This window comes from Symphalangus syndactylus, chromosome 14 (genome assembly GCF_028878055.3).
Source record: "Symphalangus syndactylus isolate Jambi chromosome 14, NHGRI_mSymSyn1-v2.1_pri, whole genome shotgun sequence".
Classification (NCBI taxonomy): Eukaryota; Metazoa; Chordata; class Mammalia; order Primates; family Hylobatidae; genus Symphalangus; species Symphalangus syndactylus.
In genome coordinates this window covers 116,507,328-116,534,712 of record NC_072436.2, presented here as the reverse complement: position 1 = coordinate 116,534,712, position 27,385 = coordinate 116,507,328, and the positions used below count along the sequence as shown (strand labels likewise).

General features: G+C 42.3%; 1 long non-coding RNA gene across 3 annotated transcripts in view; it reads left to right on the top strand.

Moving 5' to 3' along the window:
- Positions 1-27,385, top strand: part of LOC129462657 (uncharacterized) — a 39,288-nt gene that overhangs the window by 9,251 nt on the left and 2,652 nt on the right. For all 3 annotated transcript variants that reach the window (XR_008650911.2, XR_010115823.1, XR_010115822.1), the window contains 5 exons: positions 3,302-3,475; positions 12,707-12,878; positions 13,434-13,545; positions 13,841-13,984; positions 16,719-16,845. This is a non-coding gene — a long non-coding RNA (uncharacterized lncRNA). The remainder of the gene's footprint in view (positions 1-3,301; positions 3,476-12,706; positions 12,879-13,433; positions 13,546-13,840; positions 13,985-16,718; positions 16,846-27,385) is intronic.

Below are 27,385 nucleotides of genomic sequence, written 5' to 3'. Positions count from 1 at the left end.
GGACTACAGGCGCCCGCCACCACGCCCGGCTAATTTTTTGTATTTTTTGTAGAGACGGGGTTTCACCGTGTTAAGCAGGATCGTCTCAATCTCCTGACCTCGTGATCCACCCACCTTGGCCTCCCAAAGTGCTGGGATTACAGGCGTGAGCCACCGTGCCCTGCCAGTCTCTGAGTATCTTTAAGAGAAACCAAAGCCTCTTAGAGAAATAGCTGATTCGAGGTAGCAAATGTATGACATAAACATTGGGCATTTTGTGTCATGGCAAGGAAGCTCTTGCTTCCTTTGTTTAATGTCTGATGGATAAAAGAGTTAACTTGAAGATGTATCGCTCAACTAGGATAGGGTATTTTGAGCATCAAAAAAAGTAATAATTGCATTGGATTGATACATGTAAAATGTTAATATGTAAAACTCATGCTTTATAATACAATAAAATGCCTCATTGATCATCACCAAAGATTGCTAGGGAACCTACCCATTGCACTTCTGCACCACCACAAGGACTGAGGGTAGGAAGGTGTACTCCTCCTGATTGCTACTTCCAGATCATTTCCCCTCCCTTTTTGCCTAAAAAACTCAGCTTCTTTGAAGTGTGTGTCATCAGACTAAGTGCTACCTTTTGTTGAAAGTCACCTATTTTTCCTGATTACTTCTCATTCATTGAAGAATTTTAGTACCTGGCTCCTCTAACTACTGCCGTGACCATTTTCAGTGGCTCAACTTCTTACCTTTCAGACCTGGTCATTCCAATGTTTTCCTCCACTCCATGGTAGTAATCCCATGCTTCCCATGGCCATCCCCTAAACTTTGGTCTTACCAGTAATTGAACCTTCAGAATCTCAGTTCCCAATATCCCATTCTTGAATTCCACAGCCTTTCCTGGTAGCACCATTTCTCTTGTACCTGTCCCATCCAATAATTCTATGACCCTCATTAAGATCTCTGATCCATTGGCCCTTCCATATTCTTACTGTCGGTGACTCCCATCACTTGTTTTACTTGTTTACTTTACCCAGCTCAGATCCCATGATCCAATTGCTATAACTCCTTTAACTTACACCCATCAGCCATCCATGGAACTTTCACTACAAAGCCTCAACCCTGGTGAAACTCTGCTCCCTGCCTACTCTGCACCCGCATCTGAGCAGCAGAACTTGGCTGGAAAGGCCAGGTGCGGTGGCTCATGCCTGTAATCCCAGCACTTTGGGAGGCCGAGGTGAGCGGATCACCTGAAGTCAGGAGTTTGAGACCAGCCTGGTCAACATGGTAAAACCCTGGCTCTTCTAAAAATACAAAAATTAGCCAGGCATGGTGGCAGGCGCCTGTAATCCCAGCTACCCAGGTGGCTGAGGCAGGAGAATCACTTGAATTCCAAAGGTGGAGGCTGTGGTGAGCTGAGAGGGAGCCACTGCATTCCAGCCTAGGTGACAGCAAGACTCCATCTCAAAAAAAAAAAAAAAGAACTTGGCTGGAGAAAAACTCACCACTGTGCTACTGACTGGTCTTTTCATTTAGATCCCCAATTCTCTAATGAAGGCCCTAAGCACTGACTTGCAATCCAACCACATTCCCTCATCTGTTTGTTCCATATCTTTCTGAGACAATTATTTCAAACCTTTTCTGACTTCTCAAATGGACAGTGGCCTTTGCCCTCTTCTCACTGAGGTCAAAAGGTCTTGCTCTGGCTTCTGAATGCTGCTTGCATCTTTGTGTGGACCCTGAGCATGAGCAAGTCACTAGACTCTGTGCATCCATTTCCCCTTCTTTGAAATTGTGAAAATAAAAGTTATGTGCTTAGTTGTGAGGGCTAAATGGGATATTGCACATGAAATGCTGAGAACAGTAATTGGCATATTGTAAGAGCTTAGTAAATGTTAAGTTAGCAATTATTACTACCTTTTACAAAAGACGAAACTGGGATTCGGAGAAGTTATAGATGTTCAGCTAGTAGTTCATGTGACCAGGTTCAGCCAAGGGCTGCCTCGTGCCTTAATTTTAACTCTTCCTTTTACATATAAAACTCCCACATTTTAAATCCTTATTCACTTAACTTCTTACAAGTCAAATGTTGCATTTAACTTGAATTCAGCTCCCAGGCTTTGGTTAGATTAGCCTTATCTCCAGATCTGGAGCCACTGTGTTTAGAGCCTGGGAAACCTTGAATCCATGACCATAATTTACTAGCTCCATGACACTGAGCAAATTTATTTCATGTGGCTAAGATCATGTAGCATTTATTTACATATATCAGTTTCCTTCTCTGCAAAATAGGGAGGTTACAAAGATTAAATAAGATTACATCTTTAGGCCGGGAGTGGTGGCTCATGCCTGTAATCCCAGCACTTTGGGAGGCTGAGGCGGGCGGATCACAAGGTCAGGAGATCAAGACCATCCTGGCTAACATGGTGAAACCCCATCTCTACTAAAAATACAAAAAATTAGTCGAGTGTGATGGCGGGCGCCTGTAGTCCCAGCTACTCGGGAGGCTGAGGCAGGAGAATAGCGTGAACCCGGGAGGTGGAGCTTGCAGTGAGCGGAGATCACGCCACTGCACTTCAGCCGGGTGACAGAGCGAGACTCTGCCTGAAAAAAAAAAAAAAAAAAAAGATTACATCTTTAAAGTGGTTACTGTAGTGCCAGGTAGTGCTTACCACTACTCATCTTTGAAGAGGATTTTTATTGTAGGAGACTCTAATACAGTTTTAGAGAGAGGAAGTTTTAGGCAGTTAGATATTCGTGCCATTATGTAAGGATTCATTGATTTTTTTTAAGTGCTGTAAATGTTTTTCATTGTTCACTAGTGAGAGTGCAACTATAAAAGGTTTCTAACAAAATTTCTGAAAAGATTGCTTCCCTTCTGAAATGCCTAGACACATGCAGAGATACTTGTCTTGCCATGGCAGGGAAAAGCAGTCTGGGCTGTATTTCTTTTTTTTTTTTTTTTAGCAGGAGTCTCGCTCTGTCACCCAGGCTGGAGTGCAGTGGCGCGATCTCAGCTCACTGCAAGCTCTGCCTCCCGGGTTCACGCCATTCTCCTGGCTCAGCCTCCCGAGTAGCTGGGACTACAGGCGCCCGCCACCACGCCCGGCTAATTTTTTGTATTTTTAGTAGAGACGAGGTTTCACCGTGTTAGCCAGGGTGGTCTCAATCTCCTGACCTCGTGACCTGCCCGCCTCGGCCTCCCAAAGTGCTGGGATTACAGGCGTGAGCCACCACGCCCGGCCTCTGGGCTGTATTTCTCTGTGCATAGATAGTTCTTTGACGAAACTTTCTCTATTTCTTTCCTCTGAATTTGCAGCCCATGCTGGAACTGCTGTGGGAAGCATCATCTTCTCCTTCACCTGCTGCCCATACCCATACCTCATGTTCAGCTACATCCAGAGAAGCTACTTCCAAAAGACTGCCTGTTGCCTCTTCTCAAATATTGCCATGGCACTGAGAGTCCGATTCATCGCTATGTTTGAGGCAAAAGGTGAGCCTTATCTTTCCCAAACTCTCTAAGGTGCCTTGACGCTTTGCCCCGTCAAGACTGAACTTTGCTTCCAAATAAACATAACTGGCATGTTCCATTCAGTGCTCTGAGCATTTAGAATATACTCATGATGGTGGTGAGTATTGTGTGGGGCACTAAAGAAAAGTAGAATATGGTTCACCCCAGGCAGCTTACTTTGTAATTGGGAAGAAAAACGAAAGCATATTAAAGAATTAGGAAATTATATGCCTATATAATTATATAGGTGTAAAATATTGATTTATGATTAGAAGTTGAGTTAATATTTTAGAACTTTACAAATCGTGTCATATTTTTTACATATGTCATAGCCTTTGGAGTCTCTTTTTTTTTCTTTGAGACAGTCTCACTCTGTCACCCAGGCTGAAATGCAGTGGCATAATCATAGCTCACTGCAGCCTTGAACTCTGGGACTCAAGCAATCCTCCCACTTCCCCCTCCCAAGTAGCTGGGACCACAAGTGGGAGCCACCATGCCCAGCTCATTAAAAAAAATTTTTTTTTTGTAGAGACAGGGTCTTACTATGTTGCCCAGTCTGGTCTCGCTCGAACTCCTGGGCTCAAGCAGTCCTTCTGCCTCGGCCTCCCAAAATGCTGGGATTACAGGTGTGAGCCACCATCCCCGGCCTGGGGTATCTTCTTTTGCAGGTTGGCCTAGGGTACCTTCCATGAGAGGTGTTCTAGCTCCCTTATAACTTCCACAGTTGGAGTGCAGTCCCAAGTTTTCATTTGTCTTATGTTTTTCAAGTTTGAAGAATTCCTCAGAACACCTACAGTTCGTTGCAAAAGATTACAGCCCAAATATCAATCAAATTGTAGGACCCACTGATCCCTGTGGGGTTTTAGTTGTTACTATTTCCAGTTTTAGTGGTACACTAAGATGATATACTGTGAACACTCTAGCAAGCGCCTTCATTACTCAGGGTTAGCTATTCTCACCAGAATCCTGGTTCCAAATATTACAGTTTCATTTAGCAGCAGATAGCAGGGATAGGAGTTTTAAACTGGATCTAGTTAGTGGATCACCTTGCTGTGGTTGGGATATCCCCAATGTCCTGGTTAGAGGCATCACCTACTAATGAATTCTTTAAGTTGGGATGGTCCAAATGGGCCCTGGGCTTAAAGCTGCCTAAAATATAATAAAGAATGTTAAGTTGGCCAGAATTTATTGAAAGCGAGTGGTTTCCTTTAACAAAGCAATGGTGAAACCACAATTTACAAGTGCTCATGGGAAAAAATAGATTTAAAATGGTATCTCTGATTCCTTATAGGTTAGTGAGTAATTTGTGGGGCCTATCTGTTGAAAGTTGAAAGAATTTAGGTAAGAGGTTGCAATGAATGAACTGTTAGATTTGCTCCCATGCTAGGGTTCTCTTGGTTTGAAAGCACCCTGCCCTTGTTAAGCTTGTGATCCGTGCCCCTCCTGAAAGGCACAGGGTGGCCCACAAATGCTGTCTCCTGTTATAGCTGAAGGAACACAGGTGCATATGATCACGAGCAGGAAGAAATCTCTAGGGGTATGATTAATGAAACAGAAATCCAAGGACACTGTTTCTTATTTAGAATCCTCATAACTTCACTGGATTGTATTTTTCTATGCATCTGAGCTATCTGCTCAAATCAACAGCAGTCCTTATAATTAGTGAGTGAACTGATGAGATTCCTCTGTAAATTTCCTCAGTAAGTCCAGGGCAGAGCTTTCAGTTGTAATCTTGAGCAAAAATCACTACATACAAAATGTTTCAGAGCTCTCAGTTGGGGGTTAGTGGGCCCACTCTGGTTATATGGCAGGAGTATTCTGGCGTCTTCTTATAATCAGGATCTGCTTGTTTGGGGAGCAGCTGGGTTTGTCCCTCCAGGATCTCATTTATTGATTAATTTATTAGTTATTTGCTATACTGTATTTATTTATTTATTTATTTTTGAAATGGAGTCTCGTTCTTTTGTGCAGGCTAGAGTACAGTGGCACGATCTCGGCTCACTGCAACCTCCACCTCCCAGGTTCAAGCAATTCTCCTGCTTCAGCCTCCTGAGTAGCTGGGATTACAGGCATGCACCACCATGCCCAGCTAATTTTTGTATTTTTTGGTAGAGATGGGGTTTAATCATGTTGGCCGGAGTGGTCTTGAACTCCTGACCTCAAGTGATTCGCCTGCCTCAGCCTTCCAAAGTGCTGGGATTACAGGTGTGAGCCACTCCACCCAGACTGCTATAATGTTTTTAGTTTTTGAGATTCAGTAAATAGCATCCTTCTTCCCTCCTTAATTTCTGAACCAACTGAGAAATAAAGCAAAGATATCATCATATGAATGCCAACGTATTCTTTTTATAACCCATGAAGACTAACGTGGATGATGTAGCCTAGCATGAGAACCAGATGGACTCCTTGCCTGCCAGTTTCTACCTTGGAACAATTAATCTGAGACAAAGTTTGGGCCAGCAGACCAGAGATGCATACCCATTTATCTGCTTTTCATTGTTCTAGAATGGAAAGAGAAAGAAAGAAATGAAATCTCACCATTCCTCTGGTTGAGGCCTTTTGGCAAATTACCTAGACCTACCTGGCAAATGTGGACCTGGTTGCTCGCCAACAAGATATTACACTTTTGTGGGGAGAGTAACCTGTGGGGCAAAAGGCCAATAGGTTTAGAGAAAAATCCCTTCATATGGAAAGCAGAGCGGTAGGGAAGAGTGACAGTAAACTGTGAGATCAGGGATCTCATCTATTCTGTTTACCACTCTGTATCATTAATGTCTAGACTAGGGTCTGGTAGACTGCAGACACTCAATATGTATTTGTTAAATGAATGAATGAACCCTTCAGCTTTCTGGCAGGAAGCAAAGACTACTGAGCATGAGAAGCTATGAATGCTTTCTCAAGAGCTATTACAAGAGTTACCTTGTGTCTAGATTACTCAGATCATCACGCCTATTGAAAATAATTTAAAATATGGGATAAATTTTTAGTTCCTTAAGAGCATCCCTCAAGAGAATCAAAGAGGTAACACAAGATAGTAAAGAACCACAAGGCTAAAACCTCAGGCAAACTGGTAACTCTAAAATGTGAACAGAACACTCAATCCACTTTTGCTCAGAGGTCACTTACTAAAACGAAAACTTGAGGCTTCCCTTTGGATGGCCTTTCAGGGCAAGGGAATCAGACATCAAGGCCCAGGATTTAGCCCAGATGGAGAGCATACTAGGAGACCCTCTCCACATTAATCTGGAACACAGAAGGCTACACCATTAGGATAAATATAACCCAGAAATAAATCCAATTGTCACAGGTTAGGTTCTTTGTGATGTAGACTGTGAGATGGAATTTAGTGTGCAAATGTTTATTAGAGAGTGCCCTTCAGATAACACCTGTGGAGAAGAATAAGGGAAGGGGAAGAAGAAGGATAAGTAGAGGGAAAAGTCGAGCTGCAGTGTGGTCCTGATAGCCCTGAGGAGTTAGTTATAGAGCTAAAATGGCCCACATGTGTCCTGCATTGGACTGAAATGGCCAGGCCTTTACACGTCCATCAGTCACTGGATATGAGTCACCCAAGAAAGGACATGACTTAGGGGTTGGCAGCTGTGCAACTGAGACATCCCAAAGGGGCTGGCAGCTAAAAGCCCTCTGCCATAGCACTCCCAATAGAATCAGGGAAATACATTTCCATATCCATATACCATCTCTTCCTAACTTAGAGGACCTCAGGGAAGGTTGTCATGGCCCTGACTATATCATGGAAGAAAAACAAAGAAAAAATTTCCCCTGAGTAATTGTTACAAGCTACTTCTTTGAAGGTATTGCAATCCAGGTTCATATTGCATGAGTAGGCCAGGTAACTTTAAGCAATGAACTAAGATTGTCCTGGAATGATAGAGCACCCAACTAGGTACCTGGCAGAAGCAACTGCATCCTTTCTGGAGAAAGACATTTTCATCCTATACCATGATAAATCCTCACAAATGGTTTTAAAAGGTCGGTAAGCAACACAGTAAAAAGTAATTAAAGACATGAGGAAATAAACTACCATAATGAGAACCAACAGAAACAGAAGAAAGTAGAAACAGATTCACAAAGGCCTCATTTTTTAAATTATCAGAACAGAGATTATAATATAACAATGCTTATAAGCTTTTTAGAAAGCCAAGCTTGAAAAATATCTAGAGGAATAGGAATAGGAACTATTAAAAGTGACCTAGAAAGTGAAAAAGGTGGAAATAATAAATACTTCTAGAAATGCAAGATGCAATAACAAGATTTAAAACTTAGTGGAGAGGTTAACAGTAGATCTGAAACAGCTGAAAACAAAATTAGTAAATTAGACATAAGTTAGGAGAAATAATCTAGAAGGTAGCACAGATGATTAAAAAGATGTAAAGTATGGAAGAGAGTTTGAAAGAGACATTCGGAAAAAGAGTAAGAAGGACTCACATGTATTTAATCAGAGCTCCAGTAGAAAGAGAAAGAGAATGGGGCACAGGGAATGTATTGAAAGAGGCCAAATCTGTTCCAAAATTAGATTTCAGGAAGCCCAGCAAATCTCAAACAAGATTAATAAAAAGAAATTTATACTAGGCATATCCATGTAAAACTGAGCACACCAGACATTGAGAAAACATCTTAAAAGTCGCTCAAGAAAAAATGACAAATTGTTTTTCAAAGGAGCAATAGTGGCCAGGTGCAGTGGCTCATGCCTGTAATCCCAGCACTTTGGGAGGCCAAGGTGGGTGGATCACCTGAGGTCAGGAGTTTGAGACCAGCCTGACCAACATGGTGAAACCCTGTCTCTACTAAAAAGATACAAAAATTAGCTGGGCATGGTGGTGGGCGCCTGTAATCCCAGCTACTCGAGAGGCTGAGGCAGGAGAATCGCTTGAATCCGGGAAGTGGAGGTTGCAGTGAGCCGAGATTGCACCGTTGCACTCCAGCCTGGGCAACAAGAGTGAACCTTCATCTCAAAAAAAAAAAAAGGATCAGTAGTGGGAGCCTGAAAATGGTGGTATTTTACATTGACTGTATAAAATAATAATGATAATAATAAAAATAAACATGTCTTTGGGTTTTTTTTAAAGAGGTAGAATTAAAATACACAAGAGGGGTTTTTGAGGGGATAAAGTCAGAAATCAAAAGGGAATAAGTACTTTCTGGGAGGATAGTAAAGATACTGATTAACTTTAGACTTTGCTAAGTATACATGGTATAACTCATTACCGTAAGCCAGCCACCAACAGGTTAGACCTAGTGCATAACTTTCAAACGAATGGAGAGAAAATGTAATAACCAATAGATTAGTTGAGTCGAAAAGAAGGTGGGGAGTAGGGAATGGAGAGGAATTGTGTCACATGGCCACCTCTACTCCAAAGGAAATAGAAATCAGGGAACAGGATTGTCATACTTGATTCAGAACAAACAAGATCAAACAGATGTGGGGCCAGGGCAAGTTTGCCTAATTCCTTTCAGCAGCTCCCTGCTCTGAAACATAATTAGATATGCTGTGGAAAGAAGAAATGTCTAACTTCTACTCAATCCAGACTTCAGCAGTTTATTTTTTAATGGAACTTGATTTGATACTAAAATTTATATAGAGGTATAAAGGAATAGAAAAAAAAAAAAGGCCAGACAAGTGCATTGTTACATGTTAGAGATGATAATACAGAGCAATAGGGATTCAATAAGTGGTCCTGTGGCCATTGGATAACTTTATGGAGAAAAATGAAATTGGACTCCTAAGTCACACCACACAGAAGTCAATTCTAATTTCAAAAAACTATGAAGCTTTTTGGAGATGATATAGGAGAATATACTCATGTCCTTGAAGTAGGAAGGATTGCTTAAAGAAGACACAAAAATAATCATAAAGGAAAAGAATGAAAAATTTCATAATAAAATTAAGATTTCACAAAGAGAAAGAAAAGACAAGCTAGAGTGGGAGAAGACACTGGCAAAACATTGAACTGACAAAAGCCTTGTATTTAGAATATTTAAAGATCTCATATAAATCCATTAGAAATCTGATCTTGTGGTTTAAAAAATGGGCAAAAAGGCTGGGTGCAGGGGCTCACACCTGTAATCACAGCACTTTGGGAGGCCAAGGCGGGCAGACTGCTTGAGCTTAGAAGTTCAAGGCCAGTCTGGGCAAGATGGCAAGACTCCATCTCTACTAAAAATGCAAAGTAATAGCCAGGCATGGTGGTGCGTGCCTGTGGTCCCAGCTACTTGGAGGGCTGAGGTGGGAGGATTGCTTGAGCCTCAGAGGCAGAGGCTTCAGTGAATCGAGATTGCATCACTGCACTCCAACCTGGGTGACACAGTGAGACGCTGTCTCAAAAAACAAAACAAAACAAAAAAAAGCAAAAAGACTTGAGTGGACGAAGTGGGAAAACAATATCCACGTGGCTAATTAAATATATAAAAGAGGCTGGGCACAGTGGCTCACACCTACAATCCCAATGCTTTGGGAGGCTGAGGTCAGGAGTTCGAGACCAGCCTGGCCAACATGGTGAAACCCTGTCTCTACTAAAAATACAAAAATTAGCTGGGTGTGGTGGTGTTTGCTTGTAATCTCAGCACTCAGGAGGCTGAGGCAGGAGAATCGCTTGAACCTGGGAGGTGGAGGTTGCAGTGAGTTGAGACTACACCATTGCACTCCAGCCTGGGTGACAGAGCAAGACTCCATCTCAAAAAAATTAAAAAATAAACAGTAGATAAATACATAAAGTGCTGAAAGAAACAAAACTGGAAGAAAATGAAGTGATGTTTTTAAAGTGCTGAAAGAAAAACCTTGTCAACTCAGAATTCTACACCCAGTGAAAATACCTCAAAAATTATAGAGAAATTTAGACTCTCTCACATAAGCAAAAACTGAGAGAATTAAGTGCTAGGAGACATGAGCTCTTCAGGCAAAAACAATCAGACCAGACAGAAACTTGGATCTACACAAACAAATTAAGAGCACTGAAAATGGAAAACACAATTTATTTTTTCTATTTTTTTCTTTTGCTTTAAAAGAGACCTGTCTAAAGCAAAAATTGTAGCAATGAATTGTGTTTACAGCTTATGTAAAAGTAAAATGCCTGACAATCATAGCATAAAGTTTGGGAGGTAAGAATTGGGAATGTATTGTTGTGAAGTCCTTACACTATACATGAAGGAGTCTAAATATTATTTTAAGGTAGACTCTGACTAATTAAAGGTGTGTGTTGTAAACCTTAAAGCAACACTAAATTTTTTTATTTTTTATTTTTTTGAGACAGAGTCTTGCTGTGTTGCCCAGGCTGGAATGCGGTGGCACAGTCTGTGCTAACTGCAACCTCTGCCTCTGGAGTTCAAGCGATTCTCCTGCCTCAGCCTCCTGAGTAGCTGGGATTATAGGCGTGTGCCACCATGCCCAGCTAATTTTTGTATTTTTAGTAGAGACGGGGTTTCACCATGTTGGCCAGGATGGTCTTGATCTCCTGACCTCGTGGTCCGCCTGCCTCGGTCACCCAAAGTGCTGGCATGAGGCACCACGCCTGGCCTACACCAAATTTTTTAAAAGTTTGAATAATAAGTCAATAGAAGAGATAAAATGAAATCCAAAAAATTCTCCATTAATGCAAGAAAAGGCAGAAAAAAAGAAAAAAAAAAAAGAACAGTTTGGAACAAATAGAAAAGAGCTGGCAAGATGATATATTGTAATCCAGACAATTAATAATTATATTAAATGTGAATGATCTAAACATACTAATTAAAAACAGGTTGGATTAAGAAGGCAAAACCCAACTATATGCTGCCTTTTAAACATCAGTAGACTGGATGTAGTGGCTCATGCCTGTAATCCCAGCACGTTGGGAGGCCGAGGCGGGTGGATCACTTGAGGTCAGGAGTTTGAGGCCAGCCTGGCCAATATGAAGAAACCCCATCTCTACTAAAAATACAAAAGTTAGCCGAGCTTGGTGATGCATGCCTGTAATCCCAGCTGAGACGGGAGAATCTCTTTGAACCCAGGTGGTGGAGGTTACAATGAGCTGAGATTGCACCACTGCACTCCAGCCTGAGTGACAGAGTGAGACTCCGTCTCAAAAAAAAAAAAAAAAAAAAACCATCAATATAGGGATGGGGGTGTGCACATTTGGGGTTTGGGGGTGATTGATTTGGATAATTTTTCATAGGTTTTTTATTTATAATTGTTAAATTGTACACTTTTCTATATGTATATTCACAATAAATAAAAATAAACTGATAATCAAATGTCTACTGAGGTGGGAAGGAACTTTGTCTATTCTATTTGGACACTGCAGACTTTGTATTGGATGAGAAAGTACCTGACCTTTGTGAACACTAGGCTGCAGCTTTGGAATCCTGAGGTATGCAAGATGTGTTTATAACCCAAAAATAAAGTGAAAGACCAAGTTCTTGGTGGGCGCACAGACAGACACAAATCAGAATCTCATCACTGGAAGGGGCTTAGAGGTCACCTGGCCCTGCTTCTCACAGTGTGACCTGCAGACCAGAAGCATCAGCACTCCCAGAGATCTTGTTAGAAATGCAGAATCCCGGGTCCACCCAAACAGACCTCATCAGAATCTGTTTGTTAACAAGATCCGCAGCAATTAGGAAACACGTTAAAGTTTGAGGACGAGAAGCATGGGCACACGTGCTTCTTGGGTAAGGAGCTATCTGTGCTGATCTTTGAAATAAGAATTAGCCAAGGAAAGAAGCTGGAGAGCGTTGGGAAAACTCTTCAGTAGCAGGTACAGGTGTGTGGACGTGTGTTTTGGATGGCCCGATTTCTTACTTCTTGGTGCCAGTGAAAGTACTACCACCTTTTGACAATAATAAAAATGTTTTATCTTATAGGAGAAACTTCTCTAGATTTTCCTTTTCTTGTGGCTAGCATTGGTCCCACAATGCCTCAGACACAAATAGTCCAGTCTTGTCATTGGCCTGTTCTCTGACTGACTAACTGTAAAGTTCTGGTAACTCTTCACTGTTTTTTTGTTTTTGTTTTGTTTTGTTTTTTTGAAACTGGGTCTACGTTGCCTGAGCTGGAATGCAGTGGCTATTGACAGGCATGTTCATTGCACACTACAGCGTTGACCTCCTGAGCTCAAGCTATCCTCCCACCTCAGCCTCCCAAGTAGACTATAAGTGTGTGCCACCACACCCAGCTTCTTCTCTGTCTTTGATGTGATGACTGATTTTCTTCCTTTATAACAGGCACACGCATCCAATGGAGGAATATGGGCAGTGTACTTGGAGAGTTTAACTTCACTCAGGTGCTGCTGCTCTGCTGCTGGACTCTTTCTTTTACTGCTTAATAGCCTGGTATGTGGAGTCCATCTTCCCAGGGAAGTATGGTACACCCAGGCCTTGGTACTTCTTTGCTCTGGTGAGTACTGATGCTGCTGTTTTGTAGGTTGACATTAGACTTTTTTTTTTTTATTTGTCATCAATATCCGTACTCCTCTTGGTGATGTCCTGATTAAAATGTCAAACTCCAGGAAATCTCTATCCTGGGTTCATCCCAAACCTATCAGCTGTGGTTGCCAGTGGAGCATAACTAATGGTAAGCCTCAGTATCGCTGACTCTTGCCCACCTGCTGATGCACTGGGCTGGGAGTGGCAGCATCTGTCCCATGCAGAGTCCCCCAGGAGTGTCTGTGGATGTCTGACATGTGTCTGCTCAAACATCAGGCCCCAGATTCTCCCATGAGACATAACTCCCAACATGTTAGAGTCCTCATGGTGCCTCTTTTTCCTCATTGAGCTGCACTGTTGGGATGGCCCTGAAGCTCTTCAAGATCTCTGTGACCACCAGTGCACTGGCAGGGGACAGAGCATTTGTTAACAACCCCAAGAAGTTTTCACAATCATTTATCTCCCATGATGGCGAAGTTTTTCTTACAAAGCCAAGCTCCTCATGCCTGATTCAATCCTCCTACAGTAGCATCTGGTGGCCCTGCCCACGGTCTTGCCTGCTGATCCTGTCTCTGCACAAGTACTTATTAGGACCTCTACAAAGGCTGCCACGCTTGCCCATCTTGGAGTGTGGGGAAGTGAGTAGATTGTTAACTCCAATATTTCTCCAGGCTTCTACCCACAAGGACACTGACTGCTGACATGATGGCTTCCCTGGCACATCAGAAGCCTGGATAGGAGGCAGCTTTTGTATCTCTGTCCTCGGGACCATGGGTTGTAGGTTGAAATGCAGTTGATTAGTAATGAGTCCACGAACAAGTTACTTAACTTCTCTGGGAAGGGGGTGGGGGTGTTCTAATATATCAAAATATCTTCCAGAAAAGGAAGTCACTTTGCCTAAATTATTAATGCGTAAATTGACTTCTTCTCTAGCCCTCCTACTGGCATGGAAAGCCTGTACCTGTTACCCAATCATTGCTGGACATGATGGGTCCTGTAAAAACACCGAACAGCGAGTTCATTGAGAAAGAGCCTGCAGATTTGATCAAAGGAATTGAAATTTAGCATCTATATAAGGTATCAGCTCACAGACCTCCTTCCAAGAACTTAAGAAATTATGCATTTAAGCTTCTGTTTTATTCTAACAGGGATTACAAGTTGTATTTTGTGACTGAGAATTTTAATTCCCTCTGTCATGCTGTCCTAAAAATTAGAAATATAGCCTGAAATGTCCTGTTTCCTGTCATAGAGTTAAATGACTGGATGAAAGGTCTAGATGATCTTTTTTTCATTTTTTTTTATAGATGTAGTCTCACTATGTTTCCTAGGCTGGTCTTGAACTCCTGGGCTCAAGAGATCCTCCTGCCCTGGTCTCCCAAAGTGCTGGGATTACAGATGTGAGCCACTGTGTCCAGCCTAGATGATCTGTCTCTTGAAAACAGTCTCCTCTCATCCTCCCACTGCCTAATACCCCTTGTTGGGGATACACTGTAATTCAGCCATTTGATGGATAACTTTTATCCACCAGCAGTTTAATGTACCCAAATCACATTTTAAACCAGATATCACTGTTGGCTTCTGGATGTAGAAGTGGAGGCATTTGTTCTTTCAAAAGTGTCTGCTGAGCACTTGCTACATGCAGAGTTCTGGGTTGACTAAGGACTCCTATAACAGGATGGCTGGATGTAAGCTATATGCTCTGGAGGGTCCCACAGAGCATTTTCTTTGAAATCTTCCATTCTTCAACTATGCAGGACACTCTGTGCCATTGCTGCTGCCATACTTTCACAATGGATGCCCCAGCTCAGCATTTGTGTTGCCTTCTTCCATTGGTGGGATCCAGTGGTTACCATCCTAGCCCAGGGGATTCTGGAAATGGGTGATAATTCCAGCTCTTCTGTGTACTACGCTAGTAGTTAGGAATACTTCACTCTTCACCCAATTTACTGTAGGGATGTTGTTTTCTTTCTTCACGTAACAGTGGTCAGCAGGCAGATGATTCTGGCATGATTTCAACTACTCCACAAAGGCATTCCAGACCACAGCACTTTCTGATTGATTGATTGCTTGATTGATTTATTTTCCCTGGGTCATTCGTAGCCTATTAGCTTTCATCTGTGTATTTATCATTTCATGGTTGCAAGATAGCTGCTTGCTTCTCCTATAAGGAAATATAAGGCTTAAAATGCTTTCTTTTGGCAAGATGTTTCCCTCCCTCCGTCTTTCTGTCTTTCCTTCTTCCTTTCCTTCCTTCATTCCCTTTAATATAATAAAGTACCCCTTTCTCTTATTGCCCAGAATTCTGCCACATGGTCACCTCTACTGCAAGGGTGACTGAGAAGTCAGGGAACAGGACTGTCATGCTTGATTTAGAACAACCGAGAAAAGGCTGGGTGTGGTGGCTCATGCCTGTAATCCCAGCACTTTGGGAGGCCGAGGCAGGTGGATCACCTAAGGTCAGGAGTTCAAGACCAGCCTGGCCAACATGGTGAAAACCCCTCTGTACTTAAAAAAATATAAAAATTTAGCCATGTGCAGTGGCTTATGCCTGTAATCCCAGCACTTTGGGAGACTGAGGCTGGAGGATCACCTAAGTTCGGGAGTTCGAGACCAGCCTGACCAACATAGTGAAACCCCATCTCTACTAAAAAAAAATACAAAATTAGCCGAGCGTGGTGGTGCCTGCCTGTAATCCCAGCTACTGGGGAGGCTGAGGCAGGAGAATCACTTGAACCCGGGAGGCGGGGACTGCAGTGTGCTAAGATCACGCCACTGCACTCCAGCCTGGGAGACAGAGCAAGACTTCGTCTCAAAAAAAAAAAAAAAAGAACAACCGTAGGGAGCTTGCCAAATGCCTGTCCGCAGCTCCCTGCTCCCAAACATAAGTACGGTTGACCCTTAAACAACATGGTTTAAACTGCACAGGTCCACTTATGTATTGATTTGTTTCAACCAAACACAGATTAAAAATACAATATTTACGGGAATTTGAAACCCGCGAATACGGAGGGTCAAGCAACTTTTTGGGTTGGCACGTTCCTAAGGCTGCAGGGGACTGCTTCCAGGACCAAGTTTGAGTACGCATGGATTTTGTTATATGCAGAGATCCTGGAAGCAGTCCCCCACAGATGCCGAGGAACGACCGTAGAAGGATTGTGGAAGAAGTGACATCTAAATACCATCCAACTACAGTTTGTGGACTCCAGACCCCAAACCCAGCCCCAATGCCATTAGACAGGATACAAATAATCTAAATCATATACTAAAATGTGATGCTATCTCTGGGGTGTCATGAGGGATTTTTATGTTCTTCTTTATACTCAATGTATGAATTATTTGCATAATAGGAAAATCAATGGTATTTAAAATACTGGAGATATTTTACTTGGAAAACAGGCTACTCTGTCTGAGATTCCCTCCTCACACAACTCCTCCCACAAAAGAGGCAAGGTGTCTTTCTCAGGGGCTCAGCTGGGCGATGCAGAGCAGAGTTTGGCTCTAGAAGCAAAGGAATGCCTTTCATGCTGCCACATTGCATCTGGGAGCTCCTGGCCCTCTGGTTAGGTTCTCTACACCAGGTTCTAGGGATCAGGAAGAAGATCCCCATGGGGATTACTCCTGCTCAGCTTCCTCAGCAGCTTCAGGGAGTTAAATGCTAAAAGAAGGGGGTCACTTTTTAGATTTTCTCTTGGATTCCCGCTGCTGAGCTTTCAAGAGAAGTTGATGTGTGTGTGTAGCCTTTCATAGGTTCTTTAGAAATGTCATTTGTGTGTCCAGGTTACACTGTCAGTCAACCCTGATTTTTCCACAGGTGTATCGCAGAGGAAGGACTAAACACATAGCAGTCAAATGTCTGACCATGAACATGTATAGAGGGCAGATCACTGTTCTAGGACACAGCGGAGCAGGAAAAACCACCACCTGCTTCATGCTCACAGGTACATGTGTGGGGTCAGCCATCCTGAGGAAGTCTTGAAAAAAATCATTGAACAGATCTAGATTTTTGGTTTCACCTCCTTTCTTTTTTTTTTTTTTTTTTTTTTTTTTTGAGGCGGAGTCTCGCTCTGTTGCCCAGGCTGGAGTGCAGTGGCGCAATCTTGGCTCACTGCAAGCTCCGCCTCCCGGGTTCACGCCATTCTCCTGCCTCAGCCTCTCCGAGTAGCTGGGACTACAGGCGCCCGCCACCACGCCCGGCTAATTTTTTGTATTTTTAGTAGAGACGGGGTTTCACTGTGGTCTCGATCTCCTGACCTCGTGATCCGCCCGCCTCGGCCTCCCAAAGTGCTGGGATTACAAGCGTGAGCCACCACGCCCGGCCTGGTTTCACCTCCTTTCATTAGATTTCACTGATATTTTAATATTAAGCATTGTTTGTTGCTTAATATTAAAATATCAACTGTCTGGTTGTTCAGTTACCCTGTACCAGGAAAAGGAAGTCTTTGGCTTTCTGTCAGTCTACAAAACTTCATTCCATTCACTATCAAGAAGCTATGAACATTCAACCTGAAAAAACTGATGAAAAAAAAGAGAACCTATGAACAGTGCTTAGCATTTCTTTCTAGATTTAACCTTCCTGTTACAGTGCAGCACTACTAATCTCTCAACAACATAATCTTTCCATTTGCTTCTGATTGCCAGAGGCACTTTTAGAATAATATCTGGTGAATTATTCTAAAATGATTTGTGTTTCAGAGTAATTTTTATGCTAAAATAACTGTTTCATATCCCATCAACTGAAATAATTTGTGAAATTTAGAAATGCCTTTATTTAAGAAATGTATATTTATTAAAGGCTTAACATTTGTAAAGCTCCGTACAATGCTAGCAAGATGTGCTTTCAACCCACAAGGAGCTCTAAAAGCTAACCAGTTCCCCCTCGTTGCACACAGAACGTTAAACTGCTGGGAAGCTATTGCACCTCAAAGTTAGGCTGCCCTGATGCTCCTCATACGTGGCTGATGCACCTTCCACTGAAGGCATTTGAGGAGCAGCAAAATAGTGAAGCTGTGTCAGAGGTGCCTTTGGCCACCCCTCTGGTATCCGGACTTTAAAAACCAAATCTCAGCCCAGCAGGACTTACTGGGCAGGCTCTGTGTGCATCAGGACTGGGGCACAGCAGTGTTTCTGAAAGTGATGGTCCTCTCTCAGATATAGACACTGTTGTTCCTGACAGTGTTGACCATTTAGGGAAGGCCTCTCCCCCTCTATAGGCCTGTGAGGTTCTCACTGCCTGAAGGGTATCCAGCTACATCCCCAGGCTAAGAGATCAAGGAGGCAAGTCAGGTGTGTGTGTGAGTTATTTTTCTGCCTCCCCCTCATCCCTCTCTCCAGGGAGCCTGTTCTGTTTCCTTCTGGATCCACAGTGTCTGAATAGTACTTGGCACAGAATAGGCATTCCATAATATCATTGAATGAATGACTGAATTAATTAATATAATTGCAAATACTGCCAAAATACAGACTGGGAATGATGTATCAGAGCTCTGCCATGGATTTCTAGCAATGGTGACATGGCATAAAAAAAGCTAACAGTGGCCGGGCGCAGTGGCTCACGCCTGTAATGCCAGCTCCTTGGGAGGCCGAGGCAGCAGGATCACGAGGTCAAGACTATCCTGGCCAACACGGTGAAACCCCATCTCTACTAAAAATACGAAAAATTAGCCGGGCATGGTGGTGGGCGCCTGTAGTCCCAGCTACTCGGGAGGCTGAGGCAGGAGAATGGCATGAACCCAGGAGGCAGAGCTTGCAGTAAGCCGAGATCGCACCACTGCACTCCAGCCTGGGCGACAGAGCAAAACTCTGTCACACACAAAAAAAAAAGCTAATACTGCCCTGGGGAAAGTGGCACCACTAAAGGATACATAATGGGATTCAGTAGCCTTGAAGATGCTAAGCAGGGAAGGAAAATCGGCCTAATTGCCTAGGACATCGGACAGCAAAGGGCTTCTGTATCGCAATTGGTGGTAGAAAGGCCCAAAACTTGGCACAGGCATGTTTTGTATCTTAAATGCCATGTCCAGTAAAGTTATGTGGTTTTTTGGTTCTTTTTTGAGTTCTATTTAGTTCTTTTGTTATTATAAATTTACGTTAAAAGACTTGTTACATTGACTCTACAATAGTATTACCTTTTCCCCTTTCCCACCCCAAACAATCACGGATGCTTTATTATTCACAGCCAAAACGGAAGAGCTAACAACAGGAGGGTGATCTGGCAAGAAGTATCAAAATCCTTTCAAGTCTTGTCCCGTCTTTGACCTGCCAAATCTACTTACATTGATTTAGAATAAGGAAATAATTGGGAAGCAGGCAAAGTTATATCACAGGTTTATACTTGTGAAAAATTGCAAGTAACTTAAGCATCCATTAGTCTGGACTGAATCAAGAAATAGGGTATGTTCATAACAATAAAATCTTTTAGGCCTTAAAAATGATATAGGGCCGGGTGCTGTGGCTCATGCCTGTAATCTTAGCACTTTGGAAGGCAGAGGCAGGTAGATCACTTGAGCCCAGGAGTTTGAGACCAGGCTGGGCAACATGACAAAACCCCGTCTCTACAAAAAATATACAAAAAAATGACGCACACCAGTAGTCCCAGCTACTGAGGTGGGAAGATTGCTTGAGCCCAGGAGGTCGAGGCTGCAGTGAGTCGTGATCACACTACCACCCTGAGCCTGGGCAATAGAGCAAGAGCCTGTCTCAAAAAAAAAAAAAAAAGAAAGAAAAAGATTTTGTTGATGTGGATAAATGGCCTCAATACATTGTTAAATGAAAAAGCCAGTTAGACCAGCCTGGCCAACGTGCTGAAACCTCATCTCTACTAAAAGCACAAAAATTAGCTTGGCGTGGTGGCGCACACCTGTAATCTCAGCTACTCAGGAGGCCGAGGCATGAGAGTCATTTGAACTGGGGAGAAAGAGGCTGCAGTGAGCTGAGATCACGCTGCTGCACTTTAGCCTGGGCAACAGAGCCAACCCTGTCTCAAAAAAAAAAGCCAGTTAGAAAACTAGAATTTATACTTATATTCTCATTTGTGTTAAAAAATAAATGTATGAGTACATTAATAATTAAAATAAATTTTTGAGTATATTTATTTTTTACATAAAAAATACCTAAGGCTATATAGCAAAATGTTAACAGAAGTTTTTGTTGTTGTTGTTGTTGTTGTTGTTTTTGAGACAGAGTCTCACTCTGGCCTAGGCTGGAGTGCAGTGGTGTGATCTCAGCTCACTGCAAGCTCTGCCTCCCGGGTTCAGGCCATTCTCCTGCCTCAGCCTCCCAAGGAGCTGGGACTACAGGTCCCCGCCACCATACCCAGCTAATTTTTTGTATTTTTAGTAGAGACGGGGTTTCGCTGTGTTAGCCAGGATGGTCTCGATCTCCTGACCTCGTGATCTGCTCGCCTCGGCCTCCCAAAGTGAAATGAAGTTATCTTTTAATGATAGGATTTGTATAACTTGTTTTCTTTGTTATACCTTTCTTTGACCTTGTTGTAATAAGAATTTATCGCCTTTTTCAACCAGAAAAAATACTTAGAAAATAGGAATAAAGACAATGATAGTACGCAGGTAGGCAGGCTGCAAAATTTTACGCTGGCATACATTTGGCAATGACAGCATTCATTCATTTATTCATTCATTGAACAGATACTTATTAAGAATCAGAGATAAGTCAGAGAACTTGCCTTCAGGGATCTCAATTCAAAACTGTTAGATTCCCATAAAACTTTCTTAATCATATTTACTAGGCATCCAAATTATTATTTAATACTTACAGTAATGTAATTTGTTTTTACATGTGCCTATGTGTGTTTTATTCATTTAACTCATTGGAATTTATCAAAAGTAGGGAGGATATCTCCTATCTCTAATACTCCCCACACATCCTGGCACATTGTCATGCATAGAACATACATACTCCTTGGATGCTACTGATTCACTGACTGTGGCAAAGAAGTAGTATAAGGACAGTGTGTGTGAGAACAAGTGAACAAAGCAGAAAGTATCATTGGGCCTTTGTGCTGCTGTGTGCTCTGACTGAAGATAACTTCAGTATCTTGTCTTCCCCTTGGTTCTAGGTCTTATTCCCCCTACAAGTGGATGTGCATATGTCAATGGATATGAAATTTCACAAGACATGTTTCAAAATAGGAAGAGCCTGGGCTAGTGCCCCCAACATGATATCTTATTTGATAACTTAACAGTAGCAGAACATCTTTCTTTCTATGGTCAGGTGAGTTGATGGATAACAGGGATTTGTTTCCTCTGTATCCACTCTTGGGAATGATGAGATAGACTGCAGCTCTCTGATTCAACTCAGGGTGGGTCTTTTTTTTTTTTTTTTTTTTTTTTTTTGAGACGGAATCTTGCTCTGTCACCAGGCTGGAGTGCAGTGGCGTGATCTCAGCTCACTGCAACCTCCTGGGAGGGTCTTTAAAATGAAAACTTGTGTTTCTCTATTGTCAACACTTCTGACACCAAATGTATGTGGAGTTTTCCCACACCAACCAATTCTCCAACTCTGCGGACAGCAACTGAGTGTCCTACAATTCAATTCTTAATGCTGACTACCTAAAGTTAATGCAGACTCCATAGGTTTAAGGCTCAGTCTCACAAGATTGCCCCCATCCCTGACTTCAGATGTCAGTTGCAAGTTCCAGGTTGTTACCTATACTTCTGACCAACTGGCTGTTGTTTGAGGGTTCCGACAACCCCCTCCTTAGGTTTGATAATTTGTTATAAAGAGCTCACAAAACCCTCTATTATAGAGAGTATTATGAAGGATACACCTGAACAACCAGATAAAGAGGTACATAGGACAAGGTGTGTGCAAAGGAGTGCAGAGCTTCCATGCCCTGTCCTAGTATACCACCTTGGCAGCACCTCAGCGTGTTCACCAACCCAATAACTCTTCAGAGCCCATAGTTTAGATATTTTTATGCAGGCTGCATCATGTGATCATGACCAATTATTAGCACAGTCTCCAATCCCTCTCCCATTCCCTGGAGGATTGGGGGTGAGGCTGAAATTTCCAAGCTTTTTTGTTTTTTTTTTTGAGACGGAGTCTTGCTCTGTTGCCCAGGCTGGAGTGCAATGGCGTGATCTTGGCTCCTCTACCTCCCAGGTTCCAGCGATTCTCCTGACTCAGCCTCCTGAGTAGCTGGGATTACAGGTGCCCACCACCAGGCCCAACTAATTTTTTAAATATTATTTTTAGTAGAGATGAAGTTTCACCATGTTGGCCAGGCTGGTCACGAACTCCTGACCTCAAGAGATCCACCCGCCTCAGCCTCTGAAAGTGCTGGGATTACTGGTATGAGCCACCACGCCTGGCCTGAAATTTCCAAGCTTCTAACCATGGCTTGGTCTTTCTGGTGACTAGCTCACATCCTGAAGCTGTCCAGGAGCCCACCAAAAGTTGCCTCCCTAGAACAAAAAGATGCTCCTATCACTCAGGAAATTCCAAGGGATTTGGGAGTTCTGTGTAAGAAATCAAATCAAATATCAAATCGAAGACCAAATATTAGAACAAAAGATGCTTCTAGCAGCCTTGTCACTCAGGAAATTACAAAGGCTTTAGGAGCTCAGTGCCAGGAACCAGGGCAGAGACCAAACATACATTTTTCATTATGTCACAGTCTTGAAACCTCTTCTGGACACTATTCCTTAAACATTCAGGAAGGATGAAGGGGCATGGCATTTAAGTCAAGATTTCTGAGTTAAAGGATTTCTACAAACTACTACATTTGAATTTTTATATATTTTTTACTTTTTATTGAGACAAAATTCACATAACATGAAATTCATCATTTTACTCATTTTACAATATTCAATTCAGTAGTTTTTAGTATTCTCACAGTGTTTTGTTTTGTTTTGTTTTGTTTTTTCAGAGTCTCAGTCTGTCGCCCAGGCTGGAGTGCAGTAGCACGATCTCAGCTCGCTGCAGCCTCTGCCTCCTGGGTTCAAGCGATTCTCGTGCCACAGCCTCCCAAGTAGCTGGGATTACATGCACCTGCCACCACGCCCAGCTAATTTTGTGTGTGTGTGTGTGTGTGTGTGTGTGTGTGTGTGTGTGTGTGTGTGTTTGAGAGGCGCATTCTGTCATCCAGGCTGGAGTGCAGTGGCGCGATCTTTGCTCACTGCAACCTCTGCCTTCCGGGTTCAAGCGATTCTCCTGCCTCAGCCTCTTGAGTAGCTGGGACTACAGGCGCGTGCCACCACACTGGCTAATTTTTGTATTTTTAATAGAGACAGGGTTTCACCATGTTGGCCAGGATGGTCTCAATCTCCTGACCTCGTGATCCACCCGCCTTGGCTTCCCAAAGTGCTGAGCCTGCCCTAATTTTTATATTGTTAGTAGAGATGGGGTTTCACCATGTTGGCCAGAGTAGAGATGGGGTTTCACCATGTTGGCCAGGCTTCTCTCAAACTCCTGACCTCAAGTGATCCACCCACCTCGGCCTCCCAAAGTGCTAAGATTACAGGTATGAGCCACCGTGCCCAGCCTGTATACTCACAATGTCGTGTAACCATCACCACTATCTTATTGCAGGACATTTTCATTGCCCACAAAATAAACTTATACACATTATCAGTGACTTCCCATTGCTCCCTTCCCCTAGTCCCTGGCAACCACTAATCTGCTTTCTGTTTCTATGGGTTTGCCTATTCTGGATATTTCATATAAATGGAGTCATACAATATGTGGCTTTTTATGTCTGGCTTATTTCACTTAACATAATGTTTTCAAGATTTATCCATATGTTAGTATATATCTGTACTTCACTCCTTTTAATAGCTGCATAATATCCATTCTACTCGCCTGAATGTTTGCCCATTTGTCAGCTGGTGGACATCGGGTTGCCTTCACCCTTTGGCTATTGTGAATAGTCCTGCTATGAACATTAGTGTTCACGTTTTTGTTTGAACACCTATTTTCAGTTATTTTGGGTAAATACCTAGAAGTGAAATTAATGGGTCAGACGGTAACTCTATGTTTAACTTTTTTTTTACTTTTTGAGAAATTGCTGTTAGTGTGAAGTAGTACCTTGTGGTTTTGATTTGCATTTCTCTGTTGACTAATAATGTTGAGCATGTTTTCATGTGCTTATTGGCTATTTGTATACTTCTTTGGAGAGATATCTATTCCAGTCCTTTGACTGTTTTTTGGTTGGGTTCTTCATCTTTTTGTAGTTGAGGTGTAAGAGTTTTTTTGCTTTTGTTTCCTTTTTTTTTTTTTTTTTTGAGATGAAGTCTCACTCTGTCACCCAGGCTGGAGTGCAATCGTGCGATCTTGGCTCACTGCATCCTCTGCCTCCCAAGTTCAAGGGATTCTCCTGCCTCAGCCTCCTCAGTAGCTGGGATTACAGACGTGCACCACCACTCCTGGCTGATTTTTTTTGTTGTTGTTGTATTTTTAGTAGAAACAGCGTTTCACCATGTTGGCCAGGCTGGTCTCAAACTCCTGATCTCAGGCGATCCACCCGCCTCAGCTTCCCAAAGTGCTGGGATTACAGATGTGAGCCACTGTGCCTGGCTTTTTTTTTTTTTTTTTTTTTTTTGAGACAGCGTCTCACCTCTCACTCTGTTGCCCAGGCTGGAGTGCAGTGACAGGATCTCACCTCACTGCAATCTCTGCCTCCCAGGCTCAAGTGATCATCCTGCCTCAGCCTCCCAAGTAGCTGGGACCATAGGTACAGGCCAATGCCTGGCTAATTTTTGTGTTTTTTTGTAAAGATGGAGTTTTACCATGTTGCCCAGGCTGGTCTCAAACTCCTGAGTTCAAATGATCCTCCCGCCTTCGTCTTTCAAAGTGCTGAGTGAGATTATAGGCGTGAGCCACCGCACCCAGCCTGTAAAAAGTTTTTAAGTGTATATTCTAGATCCTAGGCCCTTATTAGTTATATGATTTGCAAATATTTTCTCCTACTCTGTGGGTTGTCTTTTCCCTTTATTGATAGTGTTTTTTGATACATAAAAGTTTTAAATTTTGATGAAATCTAATTTATCTTTTTTTCATTTGTTACTTATGCTTTTGCTATTATATTTTAAAAATTATTGTCTAGGATTTACACCTATATTTCTTTTTAAGATTTCATAGCTTTGGTTCTTACATTTAGATCTTTGGTCCATTATGAGTACATTTTTGTATGTGGTGTGAGGTATAGGTCTACATTTGTTCTTTTTCATATAGATATTAAGTCGTCTCAGCACTATTTGTTGAAAAGACTGTTCTTTCCCCATTGAATGGTCATGGTACCCCTTGTAAAAAATCTATTTACCATAGATATATGGGATTGTTTCTAGACTCACAATTCTATTCCATTGTTCCATATGTCTGTTGTTATGCCAGGACCACAATGTCTTGATGACTGTAGCTTTCTAGGAAGTTTTGAAATTAGGAAATATGAGTCCTCCAACTTTGTTCTTTTTAAGATTGTTTTGGCTATTCTGAGTCCCTTGCATTTCTATATGAATTTTTAGAATCAGCTTGCCTATTTTTGCAAAAAAAAAATAATAATAAGGTATTAGAATTTTAGTAGGGATTACATTGAATCTCTAGATTGCTTTGTGTTTATTTTTAGTTTTTTTTTTGAGATGGAGTCTTGCTCTGTTGCCTAGGCTGGAGTGCAAAGGCTCAATCTCAGCTCACTGCAACCTCTGCCTCCTGGGTTCAAGTGATTCTCCTGCCTCTGCCTCCTGAGTAGCTGGGATTACAGGTGTGTGCCACCATGCCTGGCTAATTTTTTTGTATTTTTAGTAGAGACAGAGTTTCACCATGTTGGCCAGGCTGATCTCGAACTCCTGACCTCAGGTGATCCCCCACTTTGGCCTCCCAAAGTGCTAGGATTACAGGCATGAGCCACTGCACCCGGCCTGTAGATTGCTTTGGATAGTAATGTCATATTAACAAAATTAAGTGTTCCAATCTATGAACACAAAGGTATTTCCATTTATTTAGGTCTTCTTTAATTTCTTTCAGCCATGTTTTACAGTTTTCAGTGTACTTGCCTTTCTTGCACTTCCTTAGTTAAATTTATTTCTAAATATTTTGTCTTTTGTGATACTAACATAAATGGAATTTATTTTTGTCATTTCATTTTTGGATTGTTCATTGCTAGTGTAAAGAAATACAACTCCCACTTGTATATTTATCTTATATCCTGACATTTTCCTAGGCTCATTTATTAGCTCTAATAGCTTTTTGTGGATTCTTTAATGTTTTCTATATATAAGTTTATGTGATCTGCCAAGAGGCAATAGTTTTACATCTTTCTTTCAGTCTGGATGACTTTTTTTTTTCTGGCTAATTTCCCTGGCTACAGCTTCCAGTAAAATGTTGAATAAAGTGGCAAGAGCAGACATCCTTGTCTTGTTCCTGATCTTTGTGGGGGAAGCTTTCAGTTTCACCATTAGGTGGGATGCTATCTGTGTTTTTTTCATAGATGCCTTTTATCATGCTGAGGAAGTTCCTTTCCATTCCTAGTTTGCTGAGTGTTTTTATCATGAAAGTGTGTTGGATTTTGTTAAATGCTTTTCTATTTCTACTGAGATTATCATGTGATTTTGGCCCTTCTTTCTGTTAATATGCTATATTACTGCAATGCAATTTGACTCTAACAATGGGCTGTGTGTGGTGGCTCATGCATGTAATCCCTGCTCTTAGGGAGACAGAGGTGGGAGGATAGCTTGAGCCCAGGAGTTCAAGACTTGCCTGGGCAATATAGCGAGACCCCCATTCTCCAAAAAAAAAAGGAGAAAAAAAGACCAAAAAAAAAAAAGTGTGACTTTAACAATAGAGTTAGCATTGGCTTCACACATTAGAGGTATCGTGCCCCACAAGATTGCCCCCACTTTAGAACCCCCAAGCTTGGAGGTTCCCAGACAAACAAAGCACTTCTGACAAACTGGCTGCAAATGTGGAGGTCCCACTATTCTCTCAGGTTTGTTAATTCACTAGAACGACTGACAGAACTCAGGAAAGTACTATACTTATGATTATAGTTCTATTCTAGAGGATACAATTCAGGACAGGCCAAAAAAATAGCCGCATGGGTGGGGTCTGGGAGAGTCCCAAATGCAAAGCTTCCGTGTCCTCAGGACGTAGCACCCTCCCAGCATATTGGTGTCTATTGGGGTAGCTCACCTAAGCTTTGAGTATCCAGTTTTTATTGGGGTTTTATTACACAAGCATGAATGATTGAAGCATTGGCTACATCATTGAACTCCATCTCCAGCATTCTTTCCACAACCCAGGAAACTGGGAGGCAGGCTGACATCACATACCTGAAAGCCCCAACCTTCTAATCACATGGCTGGTCTTTCTAGTGTGACCATCCCACATCCTGAGTCACCTCCTTAGCATAAACTCAGGTATGATGATGGCGGGGTGGAGATCCACTATGAGTAACAAAGATACTCCTATTACTCCAGAAATTTTAAGCATTTACAGGCTTCTTTCCAGGAGCCAGGGACAAAGGCC